This window comes from Canis lupus, chromosome 27 (genome assembly GCF_011100685.1).
Source record: "Canis lupus familiaris isolate Mischka breed German Shepherd chromosome 27, alternate assembly UU_Cfam_GSD_1.0, whole genome shotgun sequence".
Classification (NCBI taxonomy): domain Eukaryota; kingdom Metazoa; phylum Chordata; class Mammalia; order Carnivora; family Canidae; genus Canis; species Canis lupus.
Window position 1 is genome coordinate 18640558 of NC_049248.1, and position 17245 is coordinate 18657802.

The window sequence follows — 17245 nt, forward strand, 5'->3', positions numbered from 1 at the left end:
TCAGTGTTCACCAGCTTGTAAAAATCTAGTGCGAGAGCTTAAGCATCTAAATAAATAATGAAATTCATTAAAAAAAAAAGTTGAGTACCTTTAGATATGTTTATCAACCCTTCAGATAATCCTCTTTGCAGAGTGCCTGCTCAAGTTTCTTGCCCATTTTTTCTATTGGATTGTCTTTTTCTCACTGATTTTAGAAATTCTGGATCTTTTGTTAAGAAGATGTTGCAAACATCTTCTTCCACCATGGGGCTTTATTTTTCACTTCTTAATCATGTCTTTGAAAGATAGACATTCTTAATTTTCATATAAAACAATTTAGCATTTGTCATTACACTTATGGTCAGTACTTTTTGTATTCTGTTGAAGAGATCTTTACTTATCCAAATGTCATCAAATACTCATATATGATTTCTTTCACAAGCTGTAATGTTTTATCTTTCACATTTAGATTTACAATATATCTGGAACTGATATTGGCACATGGTGTAAGGTAGAGGTTGAAGATTCAAAGTTTTTATATGTGGGTATACAACTGACCCAGTGACAATGACTAAAAACCCATTCTTTTCTTTTTTCCTTTTTTCCTTTTATTTTATTTTCTTTCTTTTCCCCCCCTTTTTTGAAATTGAAGTTCGATTTGCCAACATATAGTATGACACCCAGTGCTCATCCCGTCAAGTGCCCTCCTCAGTGCCCGTCACCCAGTCACCCCATCCTCCTCCCCACTTCCCCTTCCACTACCCCTTGTTTCCCAGAGGTAGGAGTCTCTCATGTTTTGTCACCCTCTCTAATTTTTCCCACTCATTTTCCCTCCCTTTCTCTATACCCACCATTTGCTTTGACGTGGATGGAACTGGAGGGTATTATGATGAGTGAGGTAAGTTAATTGGAGAAGGACAACTATATGGTTTCACTCATATGAGAAACCCATTCTTTTCCTTTTTAAAAATGTATTTTTAATTTAAAAAAAAGATTTTATATATTTTTTATAAAAGAGATTTTATACATTTATTTATTTAGAGAGAGAAAGATCACACACTTGGGCAGGAGAAGGGGAAGAAAGAGGGAGAGAGAGACTCTCACCTAGAGTCCCCGCTGAGCACAGAGTCCAATGCTGGGCTTGATCTCATGACTCTGGGATCATGATCTGAGCCAAAATCAAGAGTCAGAAGCTTAACCAACTGAGCCACCCACGCACCCCAAACCCATTCTTTCCCTAACTCCTTGTATGTTATCTTTGTCATAACTCAAGTGGGTTCTTTGAATACTTGAATCAGATTGTGAAGTTTCTTTAAAAATATCCAGCTGAGGTTTTGATTGAGGTTACTTTAAACCTGTAGATCAATTTTGGAGGATTCGTTATTTTTGTAGCATTGAATCTTCCATGCCATTAATTTTGTAATTTTAGACTATAAGTGTTACACATCACAGATTTATTCCTAAGTAGTTGATGTTTTTTAAATGCTATTTAAAACATTTCATTTTCTGTTTGTTTGATGCCAGTGTATACAATTGCAATTGATTTTTGTATATTGGTTTTGTATCTAGAGATTTTGTTAAATTCCAGTAATTTGTAATTTTTTGGATTTTGCACATATATGTTATGTTATCAGCCAATAATGAAAGATTTACAATTTTATTTCTTTCTTTCAAATATTCATTCCTTTTATCTTTTACCTATTATTGTTTTCTTGCCTTTTTTGAACTAACCAGGTCCAGGCACCTCAGTATAATGTTGAATAGAAATGGTAATAACAAGTTTCTTATTTCTTTTATCTCAAGGGGAAAAGCTTTTGAAATTATATTAAATATGCTTCCTGTAAGTCTAGAAAGGTTTTATGTAGATGTCTATTATGTTATATATATATATATAAATGTTTATTATGTTAATTTTTTATGTATTTTATGTTTTTTACGTTATGTTAATGTCTATTTTTTTGTTATGTTATGTTATGTTAATGTCTATTACCTTACATAGTTACAAAATTTATTTTTCCTTTCTTGTGATGAGAACATTTAAGTTTTACTCTCTTAGCAACTTTCAGATATGCAATACAGTATTATTAACTGTAGTCACCATGCTGTATAGTACATCTCCATGAATTATTTATTTTATAATTGGAAGTTTGTACCTTTTGACCCTTTCACTCATTTCTCCCACTCCCACTCCCTTCTCTGGCAATCACCAGTGGGTTCTCTGTATTCACAAACTTTTTTTGTTTTTGTTTTTGTTTTAATGATTTCACATATAAGTGAGACCATACACAGTACCTGTCTTTGTCTGATTTCTTTCATGTAGCATAATACCCTCAGTCTATTTATGTTGTTGCACATGGCAAGATTTCATTCTTTTTTTTGTGGCAGAATAGTATTCCATTGCATATTATGTGTGTATGTATGTGTCTTTTTTTAAAATTTAATTTAATTTAAAAAATTTTAAAACAAGATTTTATTTATTTATTCATGAGAGACACAGAGAGGCAGAGACGCAGGCAGAGGGAGAAGCAGGCTCCATGCAGGGAGCCCGACGTGGGACTGATTCCGGGTCTCCAGGACCACGCCCCGGGCTGCAGCGGCGCTAAACCGCTGAGCCACCAGGGCTGCCCAGGAGACACATTTAGAAAAATGTTGCAATGGCTGATATCAGAGAAATTACTGCCTGTGTTCTCTTATAGGGTTTTATGGTTTCAGGTCTCACATTTAGGTCCTTAATCCATTTCGAGTTTATTTTTGTGCGGTGTTAGAAAATGGTCCAGTTTATTACTTTACATACCCTGTCCAGTTTTCCCAGCACCATTTTTTTTCCTCTTTTTTATTTTATTTTATTTTATTTTATTTTATTTTATTTTATTTTATTTTATTTTATTTTTATTTTTTTAATTTATTTTTTATTGGTGTTCAATTTACTAACATACAGAATAACACCCAGTGCCCGTCACCCATTCACTCCCACCCCCCGCCCTCCTCCCCTTCTACCACCCCTAGTTCGTTTCCCAGAGTTAGCAGTCTTTACGTTCTGTCTCCCTTTCTGATATTCCCCACACATTTCTTCTCCCTTCCCTTATATTCCCTTTCACTATTATTTATATTCCCCAAGTGAATGAGAACATATAATGTTTGTCCTTCTCCGACTGACTTACTTCACTCAGCATAATACCCTCCAGTTCCATCCACGTTGAAGCAAATGGTGGGTATTTGTCATTTCTAATAGCTGAGTAATATTCCATTGTATACATAAACCACATCTTCTTTATCCATTCATCTTTCGTTGGACACTGAGGCTCCTTCCACAGTTTGGCTATTGTGGACATTGCTGCTAGAAACATCGGGGTGCAGGTGTCCCGGCGTTTCATTGCATTTGTATCTTTGGGGTAAATCCCCAATAGTGCAATTGCTGGGTCGTAGGGCAGGTCTATTTTTTAACTGTTTGAGGAACCTCCACACAGTTTTCCAGAGTGGCTGCACCAGTTCACATTCCCACCAACAGTGTAAGAGGGTTCCCTTTTCTCCGCATCCTCTCCAACATTTGTTGTTTCCTGCCTTGTTAATGTTCCCCATTCTCACTGGTGTGAGGTGGTATCTCATTGTAGTTTTGATTTGTATTTCCCTGATGGCAAGTGATGCAGAACATTTTCTCATATGCATGTTGGCCATGTCTACGTCTTCCTCTGTGAGATTTCTGTTCATGTCTTTTGCCCATTTCATGATTGGATTGTTTGTTTCTTTGGTGTTGAGTTTAATACGTTCTTTATAGATCTTGGAAACTAGCCCTTTATCTGATATGTCATTTGCAAATATCTTCTCCCATTCTGTAGGTTGTCTTTGAGTTTTGTTGACTGTATCCTTTGCTGTGCAAAAGCTTCTTATCTTGATGAAGTCCCAATAGTTCATTTTTGCTTTTGTTTCTTTTGCCTTCGTGGATGTATCTTGCAAGAAGTTACTATGGCCGAGTTCAAAAAGGGTGTTGCCTGTGTTCTTCTCTAGGATTTTGATGGAATCTTGTCTCACATTTAGATCTTTCATCCATTTTGAGTTTATCTTTGTGTCTGGTGAAAGAGAGTGGTCTAGATTCATTCTTCTGCATGTGGATGTCCAATTTTCCCAGCACCATTTATTGAAGAGACTGTCTTTCTTCCAATGGATAGTCTTTCCTCCTTTATCGAATATTAGTTGACCATAAAGTTCAGGGTCCACTTCTGGATTCTCTATTCTGTTCCATTGATCTATGTGTCTGTTTTTGTGCCAGTACCACACTGTCTTGATGACCACAGCTTTGTAGTACAACCTGAAATCTGGCATTGTGATGCCCCCAGATATGGTTTTCTTTTTTAAAATTCCCCTGGCTATTCGGGGTCTTTTCTGATTCCACACAAATCTTAAAATAATTTGTTCTAACTCTCTGAAGAAAGTCCATGGTATTTTGATAGGGATTGCATTAAACGTGTATATTGCCCTGGGTAACATTGACATTTTCACAATATTAATTCTGCCAATCCATGAGCATGGAATATTTTTCCATCTCTTTGTGTCTTCCTCAATTTCTTTCAGAAGTGTTCTATAGTTTTGAGGGTATAGATCCTTTACATCTTTGGTTAGGTTTATTCCTAGGTATCTTATGCTTTTGGGTGCAATTGTAAATGGGATTGACTCCTTAATTTCTCTTTCTTCAGTCTCATTGTTAGTGTATAGAAATGCCACTGACTTCTGGGCATTGATTTTGTATCCTGCCACGCTACCGAATTGCTGTATGAGTTCTAGCAATCTTGGGGTGGAGACTTTTGGGTTTTCTACGTAGAGTATCATGTCATTGGCGAAGAGGGAGAGTTTGACTTCTTCTTTGCCAATTTGAATGCCTTTAATGTCTTTTTGTTGTCTGATTGCTGAGGCTAGGACTTCCAGTACTATGTTGAACAGCAGTGGTGAGAGTGGACATCCCTGTCTTGTTCCTGATCTTAGGGGAAAGGCTCCCAGTGCTTCCCCATTGAGAATGATATTTGCTGTGGGCTTTTCATAGATGGCTTTTAAGATGTCGAGGAATGTTCCCTCTATCCCTACACTCTGAAGAGTTTTGATCAGGAATGGATGCTGTATTTTGTCAAATGCTTTCTCTGCATCCAATGAGAGGATCATATGGTTCTTGGTTTTTCTCTTGCTGATATGATGAATCACATTGATTGTTTTACGGGTGTTGAACCAGCCTTGTGTCCCAGGGATAAATCCTACTTGGTCATGGTGAATAATTTTCTTAATGTACTGTTGGATCCTATTGGCCAGTATCTTGTTGAGAATTTTTGCATCCATGTTCATCAGGGATATTGGTCTGTAATTCTCCTTTTTGGTGGGGTCTTTGTCTGGCTTTGGAATTAAGGTGATGCTGGCTTCATAGAACGAATTTGGAAGTACTCCATCTCTTTCTATCTTTCCAAACAGCTTTAGGAGAATAGGTATGATTTCTTCTTTAAACGTTTGATAAAATTCCCCTGGGAAGCCATCTGGCCCTGGACTTTTGTGTCTTGGGAGGTTTTTGATGACTGCTTCAATTTCCTCCCTGGTTATTGGCCTGTTCAGGTTTTCTATTTCTTCCTGCTCCAGTTTTGGTAGTTTGTGGCTTTCCAGGAATGCGTCCATTTCTTCTAGATTGCCTAATTTATTGGCATATAGCTGTTCATAATATGTTTTTAAAATCGTTTGTATTTCCTTGGTGTTGGTAGTGATCTCTCCTTTCTCATTCATGATTTTATTAATTTGAGTCTTCTCTCTCTTCTTTTTAATAAGGCTGGCTAATGGTTTATCTATCTTATTAATTCTTTCAAAGAACCAACTCCTGGTTCTGTTGATCTGTTCCACAGTTCTTCTGGTCTCGATTTCGTTGAGTTCTGCTCGAATCTTTATTAACTCCCTTCTTCTCTTGGGTGTAGGATCTATTTGCTGTTTTTTCTCTAGCTCCTTTATGTGTAAGGTTAGCTTTTGTATTTGAGTTCTTTCCAGTTTTTGAATGGATGCTTGTATTGCGATGTATTTCCCCCTTAGGACTGCTTTTGCTGCATCCCAAAGATTTTGAACGGTTGTATCTTCATTCTCATTAGTTTCCATGAATCTTTTTAATTCTTCCTTAATTTCCTGGTTGACCCTTTTATCTTTTAGCAGGATGGTCCTTAACCTCCACGTGTTTGAGGTCCTTCCAAACTTCTTGTTGTGATTTAGTTCTAATTTCAAGGCATTATGGTCCGAGAATATGCAGGGGACAATCCCAATCTTTTGGTATCGGTTCAGACCCGATTTGTGTCCCAATATGTGGTCTATTCTGGAGAAACTTCCATGTGCGCATGAGAAGAATGTGTATTCAGTTGAGTTTGGATGTAAAGTTCTGTAGATATCTGTGAAATCCATCTGGTCCAGTGTATCATTTAAAGCTCTCGTTTCTTTGGAGATGTTGTGCTTAGAAGACCTATCGAGTATAGAAAGAGCTAGATTGAAGTCACCAAGTATAAGTGTATTATTATCTAAGTATTTCTTCACTTTGGTTAATAATTGATTTATATATTTGGCAGCTCCCACATTCGGGGCATATATATTGAGGATTGTTAAGTCCTCTTGTTGAATAGATCCTTTAAGTATGATACAGTGTCCCTCTTCATCTCTCACTACAGTCTTTGGGGTAAATTTTAGTTTATCTGATATAAGGATGGCTACCCCTGCTTTCTTTTGAGGACCATTCGAATGGTAAATGGTTCTCCAACCTTTTATTTTCAGGCTGTAGGTGTCCTTCTGTCTAAAATGAGTCTCTTGTAGACAGCAAATAGATGGGTCCTGCTTTTTTATCCAGTCTGAAACCCTGCGCCTTTTGATGGGGTCATTAAGCCCGTTCACATTCAGAGTTACTATTGAGAGATATGAGTTTAGTGTCATCATGATATCTATTCAGTCCTTGTTTTTGTGGACTGTTCCACTGAACTTCTTCTTAAAGGGGAATTTTAAGAGTCCCCCTTAAAATTTCTTGCAGAGCTGGTTTGGAGGTCACATATTCTTTTAGTTGCTGCCTGTCTTGGAAGCTCTTTATCTCTCCTTCCATTTTGAATGAGAGCCTTGCTGGATAAAGTATTCTTGGTTGCATGTTCTTCTCATTTAGGACCCTGAATATATCCTGCCAGTCCCTTTCTGGCCTGCCAGGTCTCTGTGGAGAGGTCTGCTGTTACCCTAATACTCCTCCCCATAAAAGTCAGGGATTTCTTGTCTCTTGCTGCTTTAAGGATCTTCTCCTTATCTTTGGAATTTGCAAGCTTCACAATTAAATGTCGAGGTGTTGAACGGTTTTTATTGATTTTAGGGGGGGATCTCTCTATTTCCTGGATCTGAATGCCTGTTTCCCTTCCCAGATTAGGAAAGTTTTCAGCTAGAATTTGTTCAAATACATATTCTGGCCCTCTGTCCCTTTCGGCGCCCTCGGGAACCCCAATTAAACGTAGGTTTTTCTTCCTCAGGCTGTCGTTTATTTCCCTTAATCTATCTTCATGGTCTTTTAATTGTTTGTCTCTTTTTTCCTCAGTTTCCCTCTTTGCTATCAACTTGTCTTCTATGTCACTCACTCGTTCTTCCACCTCGTTAACCCTCGTCGTTAGGACTTCTAGTTTGGATTGCATCTCATTCAATTGATTTTTAATTTCTGCCTGATTAGCTCTAAATTCTGCAGTCATGAAGTCTCTTGAGTCCTTTATGCTTTTTTCTAGAGCCACCAGTAGCTGTATAATAGTGCTTCTGAATTGGCTTTCTGACATTGAATTGTAATCCAGATTTTGTAACTCTGTGGGAGAGAGGACTGTTTCTGATTCTTTCTTTTGAGGTGAGGTTTTCCTTCTAGTCATTTTGCTCAGTGCAGAGTGGCCAAAAGCAAGTTGTATTGGGAAAAAGAGAAAAAGAGAGGAGAGAAAGAAGGAAAGAAAAGAGAAAGAGAAAAAAAAGGGAAGAGAAAAAAAAACGAAAGAAGAAAAAAAAAAAAGAAGAAAAAGAGAAAGAAAAAGAAAGGAGAAAAAAAAAGGGGTGGTGGTGGAAGGAAACAAATCAAAAAGCAAAACAAAACAAAACAAAAAAAAAACAAAAAAACAAACAAACAAACAAAAAAAAAAAGAAACAAAAAAAGAACCACCGGGGAGTATCTTCTGATTCTGTGTTACTTTAAGTCCCTTGGCTTCTCCTGGAAGTTGTCAGTCTAGCTGGTCTTCTGGGGGAGGGGCCTGTTGTGCTGATTTTCAGGTGTTAGCAGTTGGGGGAGCTGCTGTGCCCCTGCCTGCTGCAGGGCTCAGTGGGGGTTGTTTACCCGGTGAGGCCGCAGGAGGAACAGCCCCAGTGGCGGGGCAGCTCTGGAAACCTGGATTCAGCTCCGGCAGGAACTCCGTCTGCAGGGCCTGGAGGCTCCGGGCGGGGCCGCTGATCTGCTCAGCTGGGGCAGGAGCGTCCTCGCTGTCCTGGGCCCTCCCGGCCTCTGCCTGTCCCGGGGAGGCCGGATCCTGGGCTGTGTCCCGGCGCCCTGTCCCAGCACCATTTATTGAAAAGACTCTTTTCTCCATTGTATTTCCCTGCTCCTTTATCATAGATTAATTGACCATATGAATGTGGGGATTTATTTCTGGGGTCTCTATTCTGTTTTTTTTTTTTTTTTTTTTGATCTTTGTGTCTGTTTTTATGCCTGTACCATACTGCACCTCTGTAGTATATTTCAAAATCTGAAACTGTGATAATTCCAGCTTTGTTATTATTAGAATTTCTTTGGCTATTTGAGGTCTTTTGTGAGCCCATACAAATTTTGGTATTATTTGTTTTGTGAAAAATACTGTTGGTATTTTGATAGGGATTGCATTGAATCTTCTGACTGCTTTGGGTAATATGGACATTTTGATAATATTCTTTCAATCCATGAGCATGGAATATCTTTCGATTTTTTGTATGCTCTTCAATTTCTTTCATTAATGTTTTATAGTTTTCAGAGTACATATCTTTCACCTTTTTGGTTAAGTTTATTACTAGATATTTTCTGCTTTTTGGTCCAGTTGTAAATGGTGTTGTTTTAAAATTTTCTCTCTGAGACTTTGTTGTTAGTGTATAGAAACACGACTGATTTCTTGGTATGAATTTTGTGTCTTGCCACATTACTGAATTAGTTTATTACTGTTAGTAGTTTTTTTGTGGAATCTTTAGAATTTTATATATATAGCATCATGTCATCTGCACATAGTGACAGTTAAACTTCTTCTTTACCTATATGGATGGCTCTTATTTCTTTCTCTTGTCTAATTGCTTATGGCTGGAACTTCTAATATGTTGAACTAAAGTGGTGAGAGTGGACATTCTTATCTTATCTTGACCTTAGGAAAGCTCTGTTTTTCAACAATGAGATGATGTTAGCTGTGGATTTTTACTATATGGCTTTTATTATGTTGAGGTATATTCCTTCTAACCCCATTTTGTTGAGAATTTTTGTCATGAATAGATGGAAGTTGAATCTTGTCAAATACTTTTTTGCATTTCTTGAGATGATGATCATGTTACATCCTCTTGTTGGATCAATCCCTTTGTCATTATGGAATGCCTTTCTTTGTTCCTTGTTACAGCCTTTGTTTTCAAGTCTATTTTGTCTGATATGAGTGTTGAGTGTTGCTACCCTAACTTTTTTTTTTTTCCATTTGCAGGGTAAAACGAAAGTTTTTTCATCCCTTCACTTTCAGTCTGTATGTGTCTTTAGGTCTCAGGTAGCCTGTATATGGGGCTTTTTTAAAAATCCATTCTAACACTCTGTATCTTTTGATTGGACCATTTAGGCTATTTACATTTAAAATAATTATTGATAGGTATGTACTTATTACCACTTTAATAATTTGTTTTCTGGTTGTTTTTGTAGTCCTTCATTGTTCCTTTCCTCTTCTCTTGCTCTCTTTCTTTGTGATTGATAAGTATCTATAATATTTCATTTGGCGTTCATTCACTTTATTTTTTGCACATCTGTCATAAGTTTTGGGTTTGTGGTTACCATGTTGTTCACATATAACATCATAAGTAAATAGCAGTCCATATTAATTTGATGGTGATTTAAGTTCAAACATATTCTTAAAAAAAGAATTTTCTTTTTCCCTCTATTTAATTCTCTTTTCCACATTTTATGTATATGTTGTCATGCTTTGCATCTTTTAATTCATATTTTTCTTATGTCTAATTATGACCTTTTTTTTTTTTTCCACTTAAAGAAGTCCCTTTGGGATGCCTGGGTGGCTCAGCGGTTGAGCGCCTGCCTTTGGCCCAGGGCATGATCCTGGAGTCCCAGGATCGAGTCCCACATCAGGCTCCCTGCATGGAGCCTGCTTCTCTCTCTCTTCCTATGTCCCTGCCTCTCTCTGCATCTCTTGTGAGTATATAAATAAAATCTTAAAAAAAAAAAAGAAGTCCCTTTAATATTTCTTGTAAGGCTGGTTTAGTGGTGATAAAGTCCTTTTTTATATTTTGTTTGGGAAACTCTTTGCCTTCCTTCAAATCTGAATAATGATATTGGCGGACAGAATGTTCTTGGGTGTAAGTTTTTTTCTTTTGGCACTTTGAATGTATCAAGCCACTCCCTTTTGGCTTGCAAAATCTCTGCAGAAAAGTCAACTGATAGCCTTATAGGTTTCCCCTTGTAGGTAACTTTTTTCTTTGTTGCAGTTTAAGATTATCTTTAACCTTTGACATTTTAATTACTATGTACTGTGGTGTGGATCTCTATGGGTTCATCTTGATTAGAACTCTGTACTTCTTGGACTTGGATATCTGTTTCCCTTCCAAGGTTGGGGGAGTTTTCAGTTACAATTTCTTCAAATAAGTTTTCTACACCTTTCTCACTTCTTCCTCTGGGACCCTTATAATATGAATATTTGTTTGCTTGATGTTGTCCAAGTGATCTCTTAATATATCCTTATTTTAAAAAATTACTTTCTTCCTTTGTAATTCAGCTTTTGTGCTTTCCATTAGCCTGTCTTTTAGATGATTAATCTGTTCTGCTTCGTCCTCTAATCTACTGTTGATTCCCTCTAGTGTTGTTTTTAATTTCAATTATTGTGTTCTTCAACTCTGATTAGTTCTTTTAAATATTTTGTCTCTCTTTATTGAAGGTCTCATTGAGTTCTCTTTTTTTTTCTTTCATTGAGTTCTCATTCTTTTTTCCAATCCAGTGGGTATTACTTTAAATTACTTATCTTTGTATCATTTTTTAATTTTTAAGTTTTTTTATTTCTTAATCTTTCTTTTGGAGCATATTTCTCTGTTTTTCCATTTTGCTTTACTTTCTGTGTCTGTTTCTATGGATTTGATGAAATAGCTACCTTTCTTAATTTTGAAGCACTGATCCATGTATATGGTGTCTCCTATGTAGACTGTGTGCTTGGTAACTTTTGCTGCCTGGCTGACCAGAGCTGCATCTGTATATGCTAGTTCCTCTTTTAAACGGTGGCATTTTGTAGAAAGAATTAAGAACAAAATAACAAAATAAAAAATAATAAAAGAGAAGATAAAGAAAAAGGAAAAGAAAAAAGAAAAGAACAAAACAAAAAAGAAAAAAAAAAAGACAAGACAAAATATTAAAAAGGAAAAACAAAACAATCCCAAACCCAAAAGCACAAAACTGCGGCTTTGTTTCTGTGCTTTGGCACCACAGGCAGCTGGTGTGGGCTTGCAGACCCTGGCCTTGCTGAAGTCCCAAGCTCACTGTGGACCAGACCCTGTTCCAGACTGGGCTTTTTAAAGTAAAGAGGGAGAGAACATTCCCGTAGTTCCTTGGCTCTTTTAAACCTCCACTTCTTTTTCTGTTCCCCAGAGTGATTAGGTCTGGTGTGGGCTTATGGACCTTGGGATCACTGGAGTTGCAAGCTCACTGAGATGACTAGACTCACCGTTTATGGTGTCTGGACCCTGCCCTGGGCTAGGCTTCTAAGGTGAGGTGGAAATATAAACCACATTGTTCTCCAGTCCCTTTGTTCTGGAGAGCTTTCCTGTGGCTCCTCTGCTGCTTGACAAGAGTTCTAGAGTTGTCTAAAGATTTTACTTATTTATTTGACACAGAGAGAGAGACAGCGAGCGAGAACACAAGCAGGGGAAGGTGCAGGCAGAGGGAGAAGCAGATACCGTGCTGAGCAGGGAGCCTGACGTGGGGCTCATTCCCAGGACCCCTGAGATCATGACCGGAGCTGAAGGTATATGCTTAACTGACTGGGCCATCCAGGTGCCCCTATTTTAAAAAAATATTTTTTAAAGATATTTATTTATTTGAGAGAAAGAGAGAGAGAGAGAGAGCGCATGAGCAGAGGGGAGGGGCTTTGGGAGAGGGGGAAGCAGACTTCCTGCTGAGCAGGGAGCCTGATGTGGGGCTTGATCCCAGAACTCTGGGATCATGACCTGAGCTGAAAGCAGATGCTTAACCAACTGAACCACTGAGGCAGCCCTAGAGTTGTCTCTTTTATAAGTAGTTGCTCTTTTAAACCTTGGCTTTTTTCTGTGTGCAAGCACAGAGAGATCTGTTCCTGGTACCTCTCAGTACTGTCCCTCTCCACTGCATTTGCAGCCCCAGTGGAAGAGGTTCCCTTTGTTGCTGTGTATGCATCTCTCTTGCTGTTCTATCTTTGGTTGCTCAGTCAGCCCTCAGTTCTTCAGTAGGAATTTTTCTATTGATAGGTATAATTCGGTGTGTTCTCTTTGATAACCAGGGAACATTTGCCATTTCTAGTCCCACATGAAATTAAAAAAAATTATTTCTAAGATTCTAGATAGTCTGTGCAAAGTTGTCTTCAGAGTGTTTATATCCTTTATGAGGTCTGAAATTCTGGAAGCTGCTATCAGGTTAAGGGTGGTACCTGGCTGTATCATTTGGCTAGACTTTTACCCTAATGTGGATGTTTGAGAAAGAATGGAGCGATTATATTATCTGGTCATGCTTTTTTTGGAATGGTAGATATTTAATATAGAATAATTATTAATTATTTACTTCTAATATCAAATACTAATTGTTAATAACATGCATATTTAAAAGGTAATAATTAGAACAACACCTAAAATTTTGAACTATTTTCAGCCTTTGGCTAGTTTAATTATGGTTCTTATTCTGCTTTGAGCAAAATCATACAACAGGTGCTTTCTCTTTTTTTTTTTTTTCTTTTTCAGGTGCTCTTTTGAAAGGTCTTTAATGGTAGGAAGATCCCTAGGTCTGTGCATGGTTGCCCAGATCTTTTAAAAGCTGCTACAACTTGCAGCTGTTGCCTGTTACATATTGATAGCCTTTTCGTGACCTACTGTCGACCAGTTCTTTATAACTATAACTTTGTGTCTTCTCTTCCTTTTTACCTGAGGCAGAAATTAATTCTTTTCCTATTCTGTGTGAAGGAAATCCCTGTTATTTTCACCAAAACCAGTATAAAATATATCTGCAGACTAAACTAAAAAAGTGTTAAAAATTAACAAGTAATTAAAAATTACATTCTTATGGGGTACCTGGGTGGCTCAGTTGTTGAGCATCTACCTTCGGCCCAGGGCGTGATCCAGGAGTCCCAGGATCAAGTCCTGTCAGGCTCCCTGCAGGTAGCTTGGTTCTCCCTCTGCCTATGTCTCTGCCTCTCTCTCTGTGTCTCTCATGAATAAATAAATAAAATCTCTAAAAAAATTACATTCCTATGAATAGCTTTTAAGATCAAATATATCAGAGAGTTTCAGAAATGTTCTCTCTCCAGTCTCTACTCTTTGGATTATTTGAAGAAGAGGAAGGGAGGGGCACCTGGGTGGCTCAGTGGGTTAAGTGACTGCCTTAGGCTCAGGTCATGATCCCAGGGTTTTGGGTTTGAGTCTCACATCCAGCTTTCTGCTCAGAGGGGAGCCTGCTTCTCCCTCTCTTACTTCCCCTCCCCACTACTCATGCTCTCTCTTTCACTCTCTCTTTCAAACAGTCTTTTTTTAAAAAAATATATTTTTTATTTATTTATTAATGAGAGACACACACAGAGAGAGGCAGAGAAATAGGCAGTAAAAGTAGGCCCCATGCAGGGAGCCCGACGCGGGACTTGATCCTGGGTCTCCAGGATCAGGCCCTGGGCTGAAGGCAGCACTAAACTGCTGAGCCACCCAGGCCACCCCAAATAAAGTCTTAAAACTAAAAAAGAGGAAGCAGAGTGAGGGGCTGTAAAGGCTTTCCTTTTACTCACTGTATGATGGTAGGAAGTGTCTCACAGCTCACTAAGCTCCAAATTCTTCACTTGCAAAATGGGAATAAGAAAGAAACCACTTTATAGAGTTGTTGGAAGAATTAAATTAAATAATTATGCATGGCACACAGTAAGTAGTAGTTTTTATTTTATGCAAGATTTGTCATGTGTCTGAATCACATTTAAGGAAATGCCTGCCTCAAGTAGCTTATGTGTTAGTTTTGAAGATAGTATAGAGCAAGGAAATGATAGAGGACTCCAGGACAGCGGCAGTGACTTTGCCTGTGTGTACACAGCTTTTTCAGTTATATCTTTCTATGTCATTATGTCAGTTTTGATGGAGGTGAACTCGCTCCCATTTTACTAGACAAGAGAACTAGGGCTTAGAGATTTAGTGACATTTTCAGTATCAGAAGTTAAAAGCAGCAGAGACAGAGCTCAGGCCAAGGATATTTGACTCTAAGGGTAGTATTAGCATTCCTTCTACAGCTTCATCTACCTCTCCATCTATTAGCTGGATTGATTTTATACACTCTTGGGAACCCCATCTGATTTGGTGATGCTGAGATATGATCTCACATTATCTGTCCAATATTCCTATTAAATGAGGCAAGTTGGGGAAAAGGGCCCACATTTCTTGGGCTCCTGAGAATTAGCAGTGGTGATTATTCATTACAACCCTCTGTGAAAAGGCCATGTGCAGTGTGAGATTGTCACAAGAGTCAAGAATTCTCTTTTGTTTTTCCAAAGAAACATTATTAAGGGAAAAATACATGTATTAATTACAAATTTTTTAAACAGACAAAAATAACCAATTGTTTGGAAGCAGTTTATTCTGATTGATGAAACTCTAAACATGAAGAAATCCTAAGAAGTGCCATTTAAAGGACTAGATATAATTCTACATAGAAATTCATGCTTCATTTTAGTGATGAATCATTACATAAATATCCAGTGCTTGAAATGGGAGGAAGTGAGAGACAATAATGTTGTGGGTTTCTCCCCCCCTTAACTTAAAAACTATTGATTCTCTACTGAGAAATATTCTGGCTTAACTCTCCCCATCTTTTTTGTTTTGTTTTGTTTTGTTTGTAGTGAAGGTCAGTGAAATGGATGAGTGATAGATGCCAGATTCCACTTGAGGACTGAGAAGCTATTCAGTCATCAGCTGCCCTTTGGTGAAGAAAGCCATCTTGCCAAGTTCATGATCCTTTCCTGGGGGGATAGCGTGCAGTGACATGTTCATACCAGGTGTAAAGACCCAAGCCCCTCATCCCAGCTCTAAACAACTCTGAAGAGCATGAATCAGCCTCAGAGGTCCCTGTGCATCAGCTGAAGTCTTTCTTGAGTTGGTATCTCAATCCAATTTCTCACTGCCCAATCCTGCTTCATTTCCTTGCCCATGGCTGCCACTCCCCAGTAAACTTTCTGAATACTAATCTCTGATTTAGACCCTGTTTCCCATGGAATCCAACCTGAAACAGTGGGGATTTGAGAAGGCTTATTCTCATAGTGTGGAGTGGTAATCACAATCAGCATACACTGTGGGTGTTAATATTGCATGCGGTAGTAATTCTGAGTTGTAGAAGAGTAGAGAGACTCTAGAGACTTCAGAAATTATTTAGACCAGTGGGTCCTACACTTGAGATCTATATCATAATCTCTTGGATCATAATCTTTAGGATTAAAAAAATATTTCGCTAGTAATTCTGATGAAACCAGTCTATAGATCAGCACTTAAAAATGACTAACCAAGAAAAAAATGGTTTATTTTTAGATGACAAAAAATTATCTCAAATACCAATGCCCTAATTTTGCTGTATTTATTTTTAATGACTGATAATCAAGGTTGTACAGAATATGAGAACATGTAGAAAGTTCTGGGTAAATGAGATGAATGAGAGGACAAATCTGTCATCTACATAGGAGTTAATGATTACTACTCTGTGAAGGTGCACATGTCTGATAACCCATGGGACATTTAGGTGGACATTACCAGACTCTCTGTGACCAGTATTAGAGCTAGAGCTGCCCTGCCCACCCCCCAGCTCAGTTTACTGCAGGAATAGTTTTCCATCATCTGAAGCTATTCAAGCGGAGAATGGCCTGTTGTTTCTGCTGTGGGGCTTTCTCCACAGAGAAGTAAGTTTAGCTGGATAGTCTAGAAGTGTCTGTCATGCAAGAAGCAGATGAGGAATTTGTATCTTCAGAGGAAAGAAAGGACAATTTCAGAGGGATTGCTAAAATAAATCCTGAGTGTTTGGTTTGGATTAGGGCCTGACCTTTGCTGGGTTTCTAGTCAAAAATGAATAAATGCTGTGGTATTTTCCCTGTCTGTTAAAAACAAAAAAATTAACTCTGGTCAGTCTCAGATGGAAGGGATAATAGGAGTGTTGCGTGTGTGTGTGTGTGTGTGTGTGTGTGTGTGTGTGAGATAGAGAGAGAGAGAGAGCAAGAGAGAGAGAGAGAGATGCAGCATGCATCTTTCGCCCACCCTATGCCTTGGAAAGTTCACAGTCAGATTCCTCTGGGACTCTAATTGGAAGGGCAGAGCTGTTTTTCTTAATGAAATTCAATCTTTGCTCCAGAGATGAGCTCAGAACAAAAATAAGATTATATTGTCTTATAGAACAACTCAATATAGGTCACAGTAGGATAAAGTTTCATATACTTAATTGAATCTTTTTATGAATGGCATTTCTTAATGAATTTTTTACAGAAGATATAGTGTTTTCATTTACTATAACAAAAGGGAGAATTGCATTATAAACATTTTAATAGAGAATTTATATATTGAAAAGCAATGCTGCTTATTCAAAGGAATTATTCTGTGGATGTTTCCGAACAGCAGATGGTCTATCAGTATGTGGCTTCAAAACATTCTCCTTAAAGGGCTCCAATGTTCAGAATTACGTGAATGGGCATGTAAGTGTATACACATACATACACACACACACATATATATACATATATGTATAACATTTATAATATGTAACAAATACACATTATATATAATATTTATATATTTTTCTTCTCAGCAA